The sequence below is a fragment of the Manis javanica genome, chromosome 8 (genome assembly GCF_040802235.1).
Source record: "Manis javanica isolate MJ-LG chromosome 8, MJ_LKY, whole genome shotgun sequence".
Lineage (NCBI taxonomy): Eukaryota > Metazoa > Chordata > Mammalia > Pholidota > Manidae > Manis > Manis javanica.
Genome location: NC_133163.1, coordinates 75,181,868 through 75,198,034, shown reverse-complemented (window position 1 = coordinate 75,198,034; position 16,167 = coordinate 75,181,868). Strand labels below are relative to the sequence as shown.

At 41.6% G+C, this 16,167-nt stretch overlaps 1 gene segment (V, D, J or C); it reads left to right on the top strand.

Moving 5' to 3' along the window:
• LOC108407831 (T-cell receptor alpha chain constant-like) overlaps nucleotides 1-16,167 on the top strand; it is a 660,854-nt gene that overhangs the window by 519,858 nt on the left and 124,829 nt on the right.

The following is a 16,167-nucleotide window of genomic DNA, read 5'->3' as shown; positions in this document are numbered from 1 at the left end:
AAGCAAAATTACAACTCAGAAAAGTCCCAGCTTGCCTCTATGCTGCTTTGCTTGGCAGCTGCTCCATTCAGTGCCACACAGCTGGGTAAGTGAGTTGCAGATGGACTAGTGGCAGCCAAACCCTTCCAGAGACAAATGACACTGTCATTTTCTTTGACACCCATTGAAATTCCTCACTAATTTCCAAAAACATCTTATGTTTGCTTTAAAACAACCAATGAAGCCCAGACATTTCAGTGAAAACAAATCAGAGAAATGAAGCAATCCCAGCCATCTGAGCATTCTGAACCCAAAGCAGTCAGATCGCAAAGAGCCACCTATTTACTGAAGGCCATCCTGGGACACAAGCAGCTGGCTCCTGACCGCCGAAAATAGAAACACCATTTCCTCTCTTTTCATTCACCTCCACTCCTGTTCTTCAGTTGCTTGTCCAACTAGCTGGTACCAAAGCAGAGAAACCAAAGAGCAAAGACAGCAACTAGAAACAGTGCAAACAGCTGATAACTGCCATGCCTCCATGGAGCTAAATCACGGGCACACAGCAGAGTCCAACTTCGCTGTGACTGAAGTTTTCTGTAAGTAGTTTGAGGGTTATGAGAATGAGATATATGAGATAGAGCAAACAAAGGGCTTTCCTTCACACATTTATCTCTTCTTTCATCCAAAGAACTCAAAAGGAGTAAGGGAAAGAGTGGAAGTGTTCTCAGACCAAAGGCAGAGTAGGCCCTGAAACTTTTCAGTAGAGAGAAAATCACAAGTTCTGGCACTTTCTCTCGCTGGCAGTGGAGCCATCCTTTGGATAGATACCAAAGACCGGGAGTGGCAGAGAACATCAGAAAGAATGGCACTAGGCTTGGGCACATAGTAGCCAATATGGGTTGGTTCGATCTGACCCTGAGCTCTTTTTGCTTCTTTGAATCCTCCTAGTTTTTCTTTATCCCAGATGGACAAAGAAGACTGGGGCTGTAGCTCATATGTGTCCTCTATCCTTAAATGTCAGACACAGTCCTTTGCCTAAGGGCACAGAACTTACTGACACTGCCCATTCATCTCTGACATGACTCCATTCAGGTCATCCATTTACCTGCCCAAAGTCCCACAGACAGCCTAACATAGCTCAGCCAACACTTCCTTCGTTCAGGAATGCTCTGTGCCAGGCTAGAAATTGTATGTTCTGTGTCTCCCCTAGTGGCTCAGGTAGGCAACTGTGACTAGGTCGCCAACCCAACCAGGGCCAAGCAGAAGAAATGAGGCAAAGAGCCAACATCTGTGGTGGGCACAGGGGTAATAGCTTCCTATGTGTTCTCCCATTTCAACCTCACAACATCCTACAAAATGACTGCAATGACTCTGTTTGCAGATGAGGAAGTCAAGACTCAGAGATGTAACTGGTAAGTTGTAAAGCAAGACTCAAAACCCAGGGCTATTTAGGCCAGGAAAGCCAGTGCTCCTTTTGCATATAGATGATGTGATTAGTGATACCACCTAGGCACCAGTGAGCAATATCAGAATGTTAACCACAAGCAATTCCAAGCAGGTTCTAGCCAGGTGGGAGCTATCCTGCTTGCTCTCCCCATACTTACAACAACAAGTAGAAGACCTGGCTACCTCAGGCTTTGCCCTGGGCTGCTGGAAAATCCTTTCCTAATCCCATCTTTCACTAGATGAGTGACCCAGAAGTCTCCTTGAGGATCAAGAGGCTCCAGACAGAAATCCTGTTTGGACTAGTAAATATCTGCTAAGCATCTAATATTGACAAGTTATGTGCTGGGTCCTAAGAATGGAAATATAAATAAGATACAGTCACTATTCTAAAGAATCTTAAAGTCCAATACAGAAAACAAACAAATTATCAGATAATTAGAATGGTGGTGATAAATGCCATGACCTGGGGACCTATGGGGGATACTTTCCTCAAACAGTGGTAAGGAGGGGAGTGGTAAGGGATGGTTTTTCTAGGAAGAAGGAGCAGCTAGTGGAAAAACTGGATATAAAGGGCTATAACACATCTTTGAACTTGCAAGTATTTTTGTGCAGCTGAAGTACTGAGCAACAGTGGGAAAGTGGCCAAAAGTGGGTCTGGAGAAGGGAGCACACCCGGAGATCACACAGTAGTGACAGCTTCAAGAGCAGAGGTGTGACCTGATCCTCTTTGGTCTGAAAAAAAAATCAGTATGTTGGCCACCTGAAGAATGGATGAAAGGGGGGAGAGTCTGGAAGCAGGAAACTTATTGAAATAGCATAGCAATAGCTGGCAACTGGAGAAGATGGCTCAGGCTGAGGCCAGGCCGGCAGAGGCCTAAGGGAAAGAGATTGTTTGACACAGAACAACCATAGTGTGCAGGCGAGTCTGCTCCCGAAACCCTCCTGCCTTTAAATCATTCTCTCTCCTGGGATTGCTCCCAGAGGCATAGTCTGACAAAGCCCTGCTCAGCCCTCACAACTCAGTTCAGGGTTACCTCTCTGGAATATCCCAGGCAGAAGCGATTCTTTCCTCCATGCTTCTGGGGCACATCGTATCTACCTCTGGTATAGCACTTAATGCTCTTTTGTAATTGCTCTATGTCTGTCTCCAAAAAAACTGAGTTATTTGAAGGGAGAAGCCATGTCTTGTTCACTTTTCATCTCCCAGATGGTATCTTCCTACAACAGGTAGTTAGCACATATTTGTTGAATAAACAGCCCAATCTGTGACCTAGCAGGCCTGTCACACACCTCTCACTGAGGAAGTAAATAACACCCAACCACCTTCATAACACACAGAACTGACAGTAGCTAACCTGGAAGGGGCAGCCAAGGAACTCTAGAAAAGCACAGTCACCCCCGGGAAGCCATGCTGTGGACCTGTCCCCTCATCTACCTCACCATCTTCTGTACAGGTAAGGAAAGCTCCTGGGCCTTTCACTCCTGGGGACATATGCAGCAGGGATGGTTTGCTGGGGGCTGACAGGACTGTGCTGAGCATGGCTCTGGGGCCCCATCCCCTCGGGATGGAGGGAGTTCTCCACAGCCTCTCTAACTTTGGGCTTTTCCTTTCAGGGGTCTCATTGGATATAATTTTGGAACCAGATGCTAAAATTCTGACTGTGGTACTTGGAGAAACTGCCACCTTCCGCTGCAGCCTAACAGGAGGGCATTCAGACAGCTATCGAGCGAGCTGGTATAAGAAGAGTGAAAGGAACAACTCCCTGACTTTAGTGTACATAATAAAGAACAACTCCAGTACCAATGCCAGGAGTCATTTCAAGGGGGATATTGATTCTTTAAACAGTCAATATATATTTGTCATTCAAAACACAACAACAGAAGATGCCGGGACCTACTACTGTGGGTCTGATATCCACAGTGCTGCAGTTCTGCTTCTGGTCGCCTCAGAAACCCCCAGGTCAAACTAAGGTAACAGATCCCATTAGAGATCATCTTTTTCTATAAAATGTGTGACACGCCTGAGTTGAGACCACCTGCAACTTCTACTGCAACATCTGATAAGAGAGATGGGAGCTGAGGTGGGGCAAGGGCTCTATCTTTGGCCTCTGTTAAGGAGGACCTTCTTTATCAGTGTGGGCAGAAAAGGCTGTTAGGGTTTGTGACAAGAGACCAAGGGGGCCCTGCACCTGTCTCTCACAGACTCCTGAGAAAAGGTTAAAAAAAAATGCAAACTTCAATACTGAGAAGGTCCTCTTATTGTGGAAACAAACTGAGATAAGTAGAATTTCTACTATCTGTAGTGCTGTAGCTCATTCCAGAGTCTTTATTGTGAAAACGTTTGTGTGCATAAACTAGATAAAGCAAGGATGCTTTTCCATTACCATCCCAATCAAAATTTTCAAAGCTAATAGAGATAGCTTTAACTCTTACTCTGTGAAGAAGGATGAATAGAGTCATTTTCTGACATGCTCCCATAACTATTTCAGGTATTGAATGTTTTTTATCTTCCTCCTCCTACAGAGAAGTCCTGGGGACCCGTGGGGATGAGCAGAGAGAGATACCACATAGTCTTCCTTTGTGTTGTTTGGGGAGAAAGAGTTTGGAGACAAATATATGGCAATGTGGGATTTCTGAGTTGTGAATCAACTGAATCAAAAAAATAGATCCCCAAGTCCCAAGTTAAATGGGCTAGGTCAGAAGTGTCTGAGCCTATGGAAGCCAAGGCCTGGAGGACCCACTCAGCCTACTGGAAGACGGCAGGGCTTAATGACACAAACATTGAATAATCATCAAGGGAGTGCTTTCATGGTGTTGGCTCTAGGAGCCAGCTCTTTGCTTTTCTGCTCAAGTATCTGTGTCTGGAATCCTTTCTCCATATAAGGCTAAAACTCAGGCATTGTGATGCAGAGTAGACATGAGTGTGAGAACAACAGTTCTCCTGATGCCTTCCATTCACTATTCATTCCAGTGCACCAACATCTTCATCACACATTTATTTAGGGCACTTATTGTGTCTATGATGTTGGGACAGGTCATGGGAATAGAAATAGTTATAAGACAAGTCCTATTCTAAGTCCTGTTCCCATCAATGCGGTTCCAAGGGCAGAGCACTAGAAATTACAGTGAAAGATTACAAATGATTACAAAAATACAAGTGCATGCTGTCTAACAATGAGTGCTCCTGACTTCAGAGTCAGTGCTCTGGGAGTTCATGAAAGGACCATCACTGTGAGGAAAGTTCCCTAGAAGAGCTAAGGCTTGAAGAGGTGGGACTTGAGTAAGTGGGAAGGAGGAGGAAGGGTATTTCAAAGTGGATGTACCAGTTATTATTGTTACAGAACAAATTACCACCCATGTAGAGGCTCAGACATTTATTATCCCATAGTTCCTGTGTATCAAGAATCCCTGTGTGGCTTAGCTGGGTCCTCCAGCTCAGGGCCTCTCATCAGGCTTCAATCAAGATGTCAGCAGGCATCTCAAGCGTCACCTGGGAGAATATCCACTTCCAAGCTCACTCATCTGGCTGTTGGCAGTCCTCACATCTGAACATCCACAGAGCTCCTCATAACATGGCAGCTTGCTTCCCTAGACCAAGGACTGGGAGAGAGAGATGGAAGTCACAATCTTTTTGTAATCTAATCTAGGAAGTGACATTTCATCACCTCTGCCATATTCTATTCAGGAGAAGTGAGTCACTAAGTGCAGTCCACACTCAAGGGGAGAGGATTATATGAAAGCATGAATATCAGGTAGAGAAAATAGGGATCATTGGGGGCCATCTTAGATGTTGCCTACTACAGAGGATTGACACAGTAGAGCAGGGTAAGAGAAGTCTCAAACACTCTGGTTGAGACCAACTTGTTCAAAGACCCCTGACAGCAAGGCTAAAGAGATTTGATTTTATCTTATAAGTGAGTGTTTCTCAAACTTCATTGTGCATGAAAAGCACTTGGAGAGATTGTTTCCAGTCAGATTCTTGAGCTCAGACTGCAGAGATTCTAATTCAGTCTTTCTGGGGGCAGGTCAGGGAACATGTGTTATAACAAGTACCTGGATGAATCTGATGCGTGTGGTCCAGGACATGCTTTTAAGAAGCTTGTCTGCTCTGTCAGCAGCTGCAGAACTGTTGATAAATTTAGCACAAGGAAGATGTGCCAAGGTTTTCCTGCCCTCACTGCAGAGAAATGGACATTGGATCTGGTCAAGGCATTCCATAAAAAAATGGTTCTCAATTCCAACTGCATGTTTGAACCACTTGGAGAAATTCTTTGAAAATACCAATGTTTGAAATACACCCCCAGGAGATTTTGATTGAATTAGTGTGGGTATGGAGCTCTGGCTTCCTAGGTAATTCACCCTCCCTCCCCAACTCTCTCCTTTTCCCTTCTCAGCTGTAAGACCTTGCTATTCCCCGTGTAGTCTCTGAATAGTCAGCATCAGCGTCACCTGGAAGTTTGTCAGCATGCAGAATCTCATGCTCCATCTTAGATCTACTGAATCAGAATCTGCTTTTTAACAAAATTCCCTGGGCGAGTTACATGCATATTAAAGTTTGAGAAGCATTGGTCTAGAGAAGCCATCATTATTGATAATCTTCACAGAGGTGGAAAAATATAAATAAGTTTTTCCCAAATGCCACCCAAAATCTGTATTTGTAAAAAAGCTCCTCAAGGGATGCTGATGTGTGTTCAGGTATAGAACTCATGATAAGCAATCAGTCATCCCCAAACCAGGTTACAGACTATTTTTGTTACTAATATATAAATATTTTCATTGACATGCTATTGTGTCTTCTAGGCTCCTTGGAAGAAGGCATTACATAAATTTTATGTATGACCATTTCTCATTCATCCACAAGCAGATTAGGAAATGAATTAATATTTATTGAGTCAGTGTATTTTTTACCACCCATTGTGACCTTCGTGGATTAGCAACTGCAACCTAGGACCTTGCACCACACACCTTCAACTCAAGATCAAGCCAGAAAAAAGAACATGAATCATTAGTGTCTGATTAAGTTTGGGGAAAATGAGGGGACAGGAGATGAGAGCTGATATCTCTAGTTGTCCATTCCTCCTGCAGGATAGATGAGAACATGAAGTTCTCGCACATGTTAGGGCAGAGAAATTCAGAATCTGAGATGGGCTGGGGGGGTGGGGGGCAGGCATGAAACAGAGCCTGTAGCCAAAGAAGAGGGACATCTTGGGAAAGCAATCAGACTGCCAACAATGATCTGAGTCTGGCACAAAACAATGCGAAAGGAAACCAGACAAGAATAAAGACCTGGGGACATTCTCTGAGCTTACCAGCAGGTAATTAAGAAAGCCTTTTATATAATACTTGGAGCCTCAGACTTAGGTGGAGATAGGTCACCAAAGGCCCTAGCATAGCTTGAGCATGGACCAAGGGTTGCTGCAGAAATCCCAAACCAAATGATTGACATGGATGTCAGCTAACACTTCAGTATTGTCCATGTTCTTCCCCACTGCATGGTAAAGGCAATTGAGAGTTGACTAAATTTATGTTATTTCTGTCCCCCTCATCCTGTTTCTGTGACTTTTTTATCCATCATGAAAAGGGCTCACTTGAAAGAGTTCAGCACAGTGAAGAGAAGTCCCAAGAATGTCTGCCCATCCTCTTAAAAAATCTTTGAGTTCAACTGTCAGGACAATAGAATAGGTATGTTACTTCCATCAGGCTTGCAAGCAAAAGACTCCTTAGGCATCCTGTGTGGCTAAACAGATGATATGACTGCTCAAAGGTAGCAAGAAGCAGGTAGCTTGTGTTCAGGAACAGTGCCATCGACTGGCTGCACTTACAAACAGGTCATCCAACATCATGGAACCATGGTATGGAGGGAGAGACAAGAGAAAAGAAGGGAATTGAAGTACACTTCTTCCTCTGCATCAGAGGAAGCCTCAGATAGCCAAAGAAGAGAATGTAATTCTGTCATACATTGTATATTCTGAAGGCATCCCAGCCTTGAAGAAGTCACTCATTATATCATCCTGAAAGTACACAGAGGACATACAGGCAGGGTCCAAGTAAGGAAATGGACTCAAGGAAATTCAAGTTGTAACCTTCATTCTGAACAATTAAAGTTTTAAACAGATAATCAGACTCATTGAATTTGAAGCCAGAAGGGATCTTAAAGGTCAAACAAGAATCCCTCCATTCAATTTATATGTTCATTAAATATTGATTGAATAAATGATCATCCAATTTCAATTCAAATATTTTCAATCATAGTTCTAATTTTTAAAAAGCACTTCTTACACCAAACTCAAGTCTGCTTCCCTATAACTTTATATGTTGGTATTTGTTACACATTCTGAAACAAGCTAAGTTCTACCTTTATATTTTCAAATGTTTGATGACAGCTATTATATCCAACCTTCCAAACCCTCATTTCCCTATACCCAATATCCTCAACCCTTCCTCATGACTGTATCGTGAGTTTTTAGCTCCTCAAAAGGAGAATCCAAATTCAAAATATCTTTCTGTTTCACACAAATCTCAGTGCTGTGGCTAGCACGTAATGGGTAGTCAATAAGTAGGAGTTAAATATGTGAATTAATATATATGTGTCCACCTGACTGTCCAACATATCCACTTAGAAGTTTTAGTGGCACTTCAACTCAACTCCAAGACTTAAATCAAGATCTTCCTTGCAAATATGGTCCTTTTCTAAGGTTGCCTATCTCCATGAAGAGCAGCATCTCAAATCCATGCGCTTCTCTCCATCCTCCACTGCCAACACCTTAGTCCAAACTACTATTTTCCCCTTTGAATCATTTCATTAATCTTTTGAATGAACTAGCTAGTCTCTGGGACCTTCCATTATGTCCTTCCCATCAGCCAGGGTAATCTTTTCAAAATACAGATATGATCATGTCATACTCCTGATTAAAAATCTTTCAATCACTTCCCATTATTTATAGGCAAAAAACCAATGTCCTTAAAGTGGCCTCAAAGACCCTGCACAGTCTTCCCCCCTTCTCACCTGCACTGCCAACACATCCTACACTCTCTCCCTTACTTCCCATGCTCTTGTCAAGAGGCCTTCTTCCAGCTGGTTGAAGGCACCAGTGCCCTCTCATCCCAGGGCCTTTGCACATACAAGTCCCTCTCTATGGAACACTTCACCTACCTCTTTATCACCTGTTTAACTTCTGCTCATCTTGGATCAGTGTATGCATCAATTCCTCAGAGATGGCTTGAGATCTCCCAGCAAGTTCAGATTTTCATTTTTGGTCCTCTCAGTATGCTTTCATATATCAGTGTGTAATAAGATTTTGTCAAATTGATTAATGCCTGTTTTCTCAATCAAGAGTTGAACCTGCTTTTGCTTATCATTGAACCTGAAAATCTTCCATAAATGCAATTGTAGGAATAAATGAATGACTCTCCTAGATTCTAGGATTTCCCAGAATTTGGTGATCATCACTGACTCTGGGCTGCAGTAGGGTCCCAAGCCTTGTCATATTTTCACTTTTGAGTAGTCCTGGAGACCCAGAGTCACCCTGAGCTAGAGGCCAAGAGTTCTTAGACACCAGTGATTTCCATCAATGATTTCCATCTCTCTAACTCTGACATACTCAAGGGCCCATTTTTGGACACACAGGACAACTGAGAGGATCAGAGGTCCTCCATTTTTTTCTGAGTCAGTTTCTACCTAGGAACCTGGGACAGGTAAGCAAAACCCACCCAGACTGCTAGCCAACTATGAGAAAATCAGAGGGCCTGATATGATTATTTTCTCAGGGACTCCTGGCTGGGCTTATGATGATCCATTTTGCATTTTGGATTTTGTATGGATATTTTCAGTAGCCCTATTATTAAAATACACAGTGTATAATTATGGAGATGCATATCCTCATCCCTCAAATATGTACTAAGCACAGACAATATTACTGGTGCTGGACCACATGCTGAGTTACCAAAACCACCAAAGCTCAATTTCTGTCTTCAAGATGCTCTTTCTAGCAGCAGGAAGAGACATGGCAATAGAGACTTATTAACAGAGGAAGGAGCAAACATCTGTGAGATCTTCGAGAAGGAAGTGATGGCCCAGGACTGGGGGAGGCTTCTCAGAGGGGGTGACGTGTGCTCATAACAGAGAAAACACCTGCTTCCCTGAGGTAATGTATGTTTAGAGACTTCTTAAGATACACAAGGAAGGAAGATGAGCCTCCTCAACAGCTACACACACACATGCACACAAGTGCACATTTGGCTACATTGTTCTCACTTTCAACAAATAAATAAATAAATGAACTGCCTATCTACCTAGCTAACTAACTGTTGGAAAAATATTGAACCTAGACTAGATACAGCCTTTTTTTGTGTGAGGAAGGACTCTTTCTCCTGTCTCATTTCTGTGCATCCAGCTTGAGGAACGTCTAATGTTGTTGAGAGGAGGTGTGTGTGGAGCCAGCAGGTCTGTACAGGCCTCCAAAAGGAGGCTTGCTAAAATCAAACTCTTGTGTTAGGAATCTTAAAATGCTAATTCAGATACTCCTCTTTGCTTACTAAATTAAGTATAAACAGTCAGACTGGCTTTTATTTCTTCCTTCCTTTACTCAATAAATACATCTTGAGTCCTACACTATGCCAAGTACTGTACCAGGCACTAAGTACATAGTGTGAACAAAATAAACACAGGCCCTGCCCTCAGAGGCTTACCAGCTTAAGATAAGAGGAGACAGACATAGAACAAATACAGGAATAAATAGCCGATGAGCATACAGCCTTTCAGCAACGTATTACATAGTTGGCCACTGTGGGTAAAACTGCAACACTTCCAGAATCTCTCACCTGGCCTTAGTGCATCTCCATATCAATAGGTGGTTCCAAGGGGTGGAGAGAAGTAGTCCATCTCCACACCAATAGGTAATTACAAGGGGGAGCGAGGGCATATCTAGACTGGAGAGGTTAGGTGGGGTCCCTTTTTCTGCAGCTGGGTCGTGAGACACATGGCCAAGCAGAAGTAGATAGATGACTGCTTGTAAGCAGTAAATGGGTTTCTCCCACTTTATTTCTCCCTTTGACTGCTTTCAGTTTCAGAGTATTCCCCCCTGAAGTTATAGCCACCCATTCTTTTTTTTAAATTTATTTTTTTAATTCATTTTATTATCATTAATCTACAATTACATGAAGAACATTATGGTTACTAGACTCCCCACTTCACCAAGTCCCCCCCACAAACCCCATTACAGCCACTGTCCATCAGCGTAGTAAGATGCTGTAGACTCACTACTTGTCTTCTCTGTGTTGCACAGCTCTCTCTATGCACCCCCCCCCACATTATACATGCTATTCATAAGGCCCCCTTTCTTTTTCCCCACCCTTATCCCTCGCTTCCCACCCCTCCTGCCCAGTCCCTTTCCCTTTGGTAACCGTTAGTCCATTCTTGGATTCTGTAATTCTGCTGCTGTTTTGTTCCTTCACTTTTTCTTTGTTCTTATACTCCGCATATGAGTGAAATCATTTGGTACTTGTCTTTCTCCGCCTGGCTTATTTCACTGAGCATAATACCTTCTAGCTCCATTCATGTTGTTGCAAATGGTAGGATCTGTTTTTTTCTTATGGCTGAGTAATATTCCATTGTGTATATGTACCACATCTTCTTTATCCAATCATCTACTGATAGACATTTAGGTTGCTTCCATTTCTTGGCTATTGTAAATAGTGCTGCAATAAACATAGGGGTGCATCTGTCTTTTTCAAACTGGAGTGCTGCATTCTTAGGGTAAATTCCTAGAAGTGGAATTCCTGCGTCAAATGGTAAGTCTATTTTGAGTTTTTTGAGGAACCTCCATACTGCTTTCCACAATGGTTGAACTAATTTGCATTCCCACCAGCAGTGTAGGAGGATTCCCCTTTCTCTGCAACCTCGCCAACATTTGTTATTGGTCTTTTGGATGGTGGTGATCCTTACTGGTGTGAGGTGATATCATTGTGGTTTTAATTTGCATTTCTCTGATGACTAGCGATGTGGACCATCTTTTCATGTGTCTGTTGGCCATCTGAATTTCTTCTTTGGAGAACTGTCTGTTCAGCTCCTCTGCCCATTTTTTAATTAGATTATTTGCTTTTTGTTTGTTGAGGTGTATGAGCTCTCTTTGTATTTTGAATGTCAACCCTTTATCGGATCTGTCATTTATGAATATTGTAGGATACCTTTTTGTTCTATTGATGGTGTCCTTTGCTGTACAGAAGCTTTTCAGCTTGATATAGTCCCACTTGTTCATTTTTGCTTTTGTATCCCTTGCCCAGGGAGATATGCTCATGAAGAAGTCACTCACATTTATGTCCAAGAGATTTTTGCCTATGTTTTTTTCTATGAGTTTTATGGTTTCATGACTTACATTCAGGTCTTTGATCCATTTCAAATTTACTTTTGTGTATGGGGTTAGTTTCATTCTCTTACATGTAGCTGTCCAGTTTTTCTAGCACTGTTGAAGAGACTGTCATTTCCCCATTGTATGTCCATGGCTCCTTTATCATATATTAAGTGACCATACATGTTTGGGTTAATATCTGGAGTCTCTATTCTGTTCCACTGGTCTGTGGGTTTGTTCTTGTGCAAGTACCAAACTGTCTTGATTACTGTGGCTTTGTAGTAGAGCTTGAAGTTGGGGAGCAAGATCCTCCCAACTTTATTCTTCCTTCTCAGGATTGCTTTGGCTATTCAGGGTCTTTGGTATTTCCATATGAATTTTTGAACTATTTGTTCTAGTTCGTTGAAGAATGTTGTTGGTAATTTGATAGGGATTGCATCAAATCTGTATATTGCTTAGGGCAGGATGGCCATTTTGACAATATTAATTCTTCCTAGCCAAGAGCATGGGATGAGTTTCCATTTGTTAGTGTCCTCTTTAATTTCTCTTAAGAGTGTCTTATAGTTTTCAGGGTATAGGTCTTTCACTTCCATGGTAAGGTTTATTCCTAAGTATTTTATTCTTTTTGATGCAATTGTAAATGGAATTATTTTCCTGATTTCTCTTTCTTTTGGTTCATTGTTAGTGTATAGGAAAGCCACAGATTTCTGTGTGTTAATTTTGTATCCTGCAACTTCGCTGTATTCCGATATCAGTTCTAGTAGTTTTGGAGTGGAGTCTTTAGCGTTTTTTATGTACAATATCATGTCATCTGCGAATAGTGACAGTTTGACTTCTTCTTTACCAATTTGGATTCCTTGTATTTCTTTGTTTTGTTTAATTGCTGTGGCTAGGACCTCCAGTACTATGTTGAATAACAGTGGGGAGAGTGGGCATCCCTGTCTTGTTCCCAATCTCAGAGGAAAAGTTTTCAGCTTTTCACTGTTCAGTATGATGTTGGCTGTGGGTTTATCATATATGGCCTTTATTATGTTGAGGTACCTGCCCTGTATACCCATTTTGTTGAGAGTTTTTATCATGAATGGATGTTGAATTTTGTCGAATGCTTTTTCAGCATCTATGGAGATGATCATGTGGTTTTTGTCCTTCTTTTTGTTGATGTGGTGGATGATGTTGATGGATTTTCTAATGTTGTACCATCCTTGCATCCCTGGGATGAATCCCACTTGGTCATGGTGTATGGTCCTTTTGATGTATTTTTGAATTTGGTTTACTAATATTTTGTTGAGTATTTTTGCAACTATGTTCATCAGGGAAATTGGTCTGTAATTTTCTTTTTTGGTGGGGTCTTTGCCTGGTTTTGGTATTAGGGTGATGTTGGCTTCATCGAATGGGTTTGGGAGTATTCCCTCCTCTTCTATTTTTTGGAAAACTTTAAGGAGAATGGGTATTATATCTTCTCTGTATGTCTGATAAAATTCCGAGGTAAATCCATCTGGCCCAGGGGGTTTCTTCTTGGGTAGTTTTTTGATTACCACTTCAATTTCTTTGCTGGTAATTGGTTTGTTTAGATTTTGTGTTTCTTTCTTGGTCAGTCTTGGAAGGTTGTATTTTTCTAGGAAGTTGTCCATTTCTTCTAGGTTTTCCAGCTTCTTAGCATATAGGTTTTCATAGTATTCTCTAATAATTCTCTGTATTTCTGTGGGGTCCATCGTGACTTTTCCTTTCTCATTTCTGATTCTGTTAATTTGTGTTGACTCTCTTTTCCTCTTAATAAGTCTGGCTAGAGGCTTATCTGTTTTGTTTATTTTCTCGAAGAACCAGCTCTTGGTTTCATTGATTTTTTCTACTGTTTTATTCTTCTCAATTTTGTTTATTTCTTCTCTGATCTTTATTATGTCCCTCCTTCTGCTGACTTGATGCCTCATTTGTTCTTCTTTTTCCAATTTCAATAATTGTGACATTATTCATTTGGGTTTGTTCTTCCTTCTTTAAATATGCCTGGATTGCTATATACTTTCCTCTTAAGACTGCTTTCGCTGCATCCCACAGAAGTTGGGGCTTTGTGTTGTTGTTGTCATTTATTTCCATATATTGCTGGATCTCCATTTTAATTTGGTCATTGATCCATTGATTATTTAGGAGCATGTTGTAAGCCTCCATGTGTTTGTGAGCCTTTTTGCTTTCTTTGTACAATTTATTTCTAGTTTTATGCCTTTGTGGTCTGAAAAGTTGGTTGGTAGGATTTCAATCTTTTTGAATTTACTGAGGCTCTTTTTGTGGCCTAGTATGTGGTCTATTCTGGAGAATGTTCCATGTGCACTTGAGAAGAATGTGTATCCTGTTGCTTTTGGGTGTACAGTTCTATAGATGTCTATTACGTCTATCTGTTCTAGTGTGTTGTTCAGTGCTCTGTGTCCTTACTTATTTTCTGTCTGGTGGATCTGTCCTTTGGAGTGAATAGTGTGTTGAATTCTCCTAAAATGAATGCATTGCATTCTATTTCGTCCTTTAGTTCTGTTAGTATTTCTTTCACATATGCTGGTGCTCCTGTGTTGGGTACATATATATTTATAATGGTTATGTCCTCTTGTTGGACTGAGCCCTTTATCATTATGTAATGTCCTTCTTTATCTCTTGTTACTGTCTTTGTTTTGAAGTCTATTTTGTCTGATACTAGTACTGCAACACCTGCTGTTTTCTCCCCGTTGTTTGCATAAAGTATCTTTTTCCAGTCCTTGACTTTTAATCTGTGCATGTCTTTGGGTTTGAGGTGAGTCTCTTGTAAGCAGCATATAGATGGGTCTTGTTTTTTTATCCATTCAGTGACTCTATGTCTTTTGATTGGTGCATTCAGTCCATTTACATTTAGGGTGATTATCGATAGGTATGTACTTATTGCCATTTCAGGGTTTAGATTTGTGGTTACCAAAGGTTCCAGGTTACTTACCTGGAAAGGAGTCTAACTTAACTCACTTAGTATGCTGTTACAAACACAATCTAAAGATTATCTTCTATTTCTCCTCCTTTTTCTTCCTCCTTCATTCTTTATATATTAGGTATCAAATTCTGTACTTTTTGTCTATCCCTTGATTAACTTTGAGGATAGTTAATTTAATTTTACATTTGTTTCATAATCAGCTGTTCTACTTTCTTTACAGTGGTTTTATTACCTCTGGTGACAGCTATTCAACCTTAGGAACACTTCCATCCATAGCAGTCCCTCCAAAATAGACTGTAGAGATGGTTTGTGGGAGGTAAATTCTCTCAGCTTTTGCTTATCTGGAAATTGTTTAATCCCTCCTTCAAATTTAAATGATAATCTTGCTGGATAAAGTAATCTTTGTCCCAGGCTGTTCTGCTTCATGGCATTAAATACATCATGCCACTCCCTTCTGGCCTGTAAGGTTTCTGCTGAGAAGTCTGATGTTAGCCTGATGGGCCTTCCTTTGTATGTGATCTTATTTCTTTCTCTGGCTGCTTTTAGCATTCTGTCCTTATCCTTGATCTTTCCCATTTTAATTACTATGTGTCTTGGTGTTGTCTTCCTTGGGTCCCTTGTGTTGGGAGATCTGTGGAGCTCCATAACCTGAGACACTATCTCCTTCCCCGGATTGGGGAAGTTTTCAGCAATTACCTCCTCAAAGACATTTTCTATCCCTTTCTCTCTCTCTTCTTCTTCTGGTATCCTTATAATGCGAATATTGTTCTGCTTGGATTGGTCACACAGTTCTCTCAATATTCTTTCATTCTTAGAGATCCTTTTTTCTCTCTGTACCTCAGCTTCTTTGTATTCCTCTTCTCTAGTTTCTATTTCATTTATTGTCTCCTCCACCGTATCCAACCCGCTTTTAATACCCTCCATCGTGCTCTTCAATGATTGGATCTCTGACCTGAATTAATTCCTGAGTTCTTGGATGTCTTTCCGTACCTCCATTAGAATGTTCATGATTATTATTTTGAACTTCCTTTCAGGAAGTGTCACGAGGTCCATATCACTTAAATCTTTCTCCGGAGTTGTATTAATAATTTTACTCTGGACAAGGTTCCCTTGGCATTTCATGTTTGTATATGGCACCCTCTAGTGTCCAGAAGCTATAGTCTCTGGAGCTGCTCAGCCCCTGAAGGAATGTCGGGGGTCACAGGGGAGTGGTACTGGGCCTGGGGGGAGGAAAGAGCTGTTCCCCACCTCCTGGCTGCTGTGCCTGTCTCCACTGCCTGAGCCAGTGGGCCGGGCACACAGGTATAAGTTTTTGTCCCAGAGCAGCCGGATATGGATCCCTGCTTTCCACAAGCAGTCGGAATCCCAGTCTCCCCAGGAACTCTGCCGGTATTAACTTTCCAATCCGGTAGTCATGCGAGTCTCATGAAAGCACCATGAAATGTAGGTTTCTGC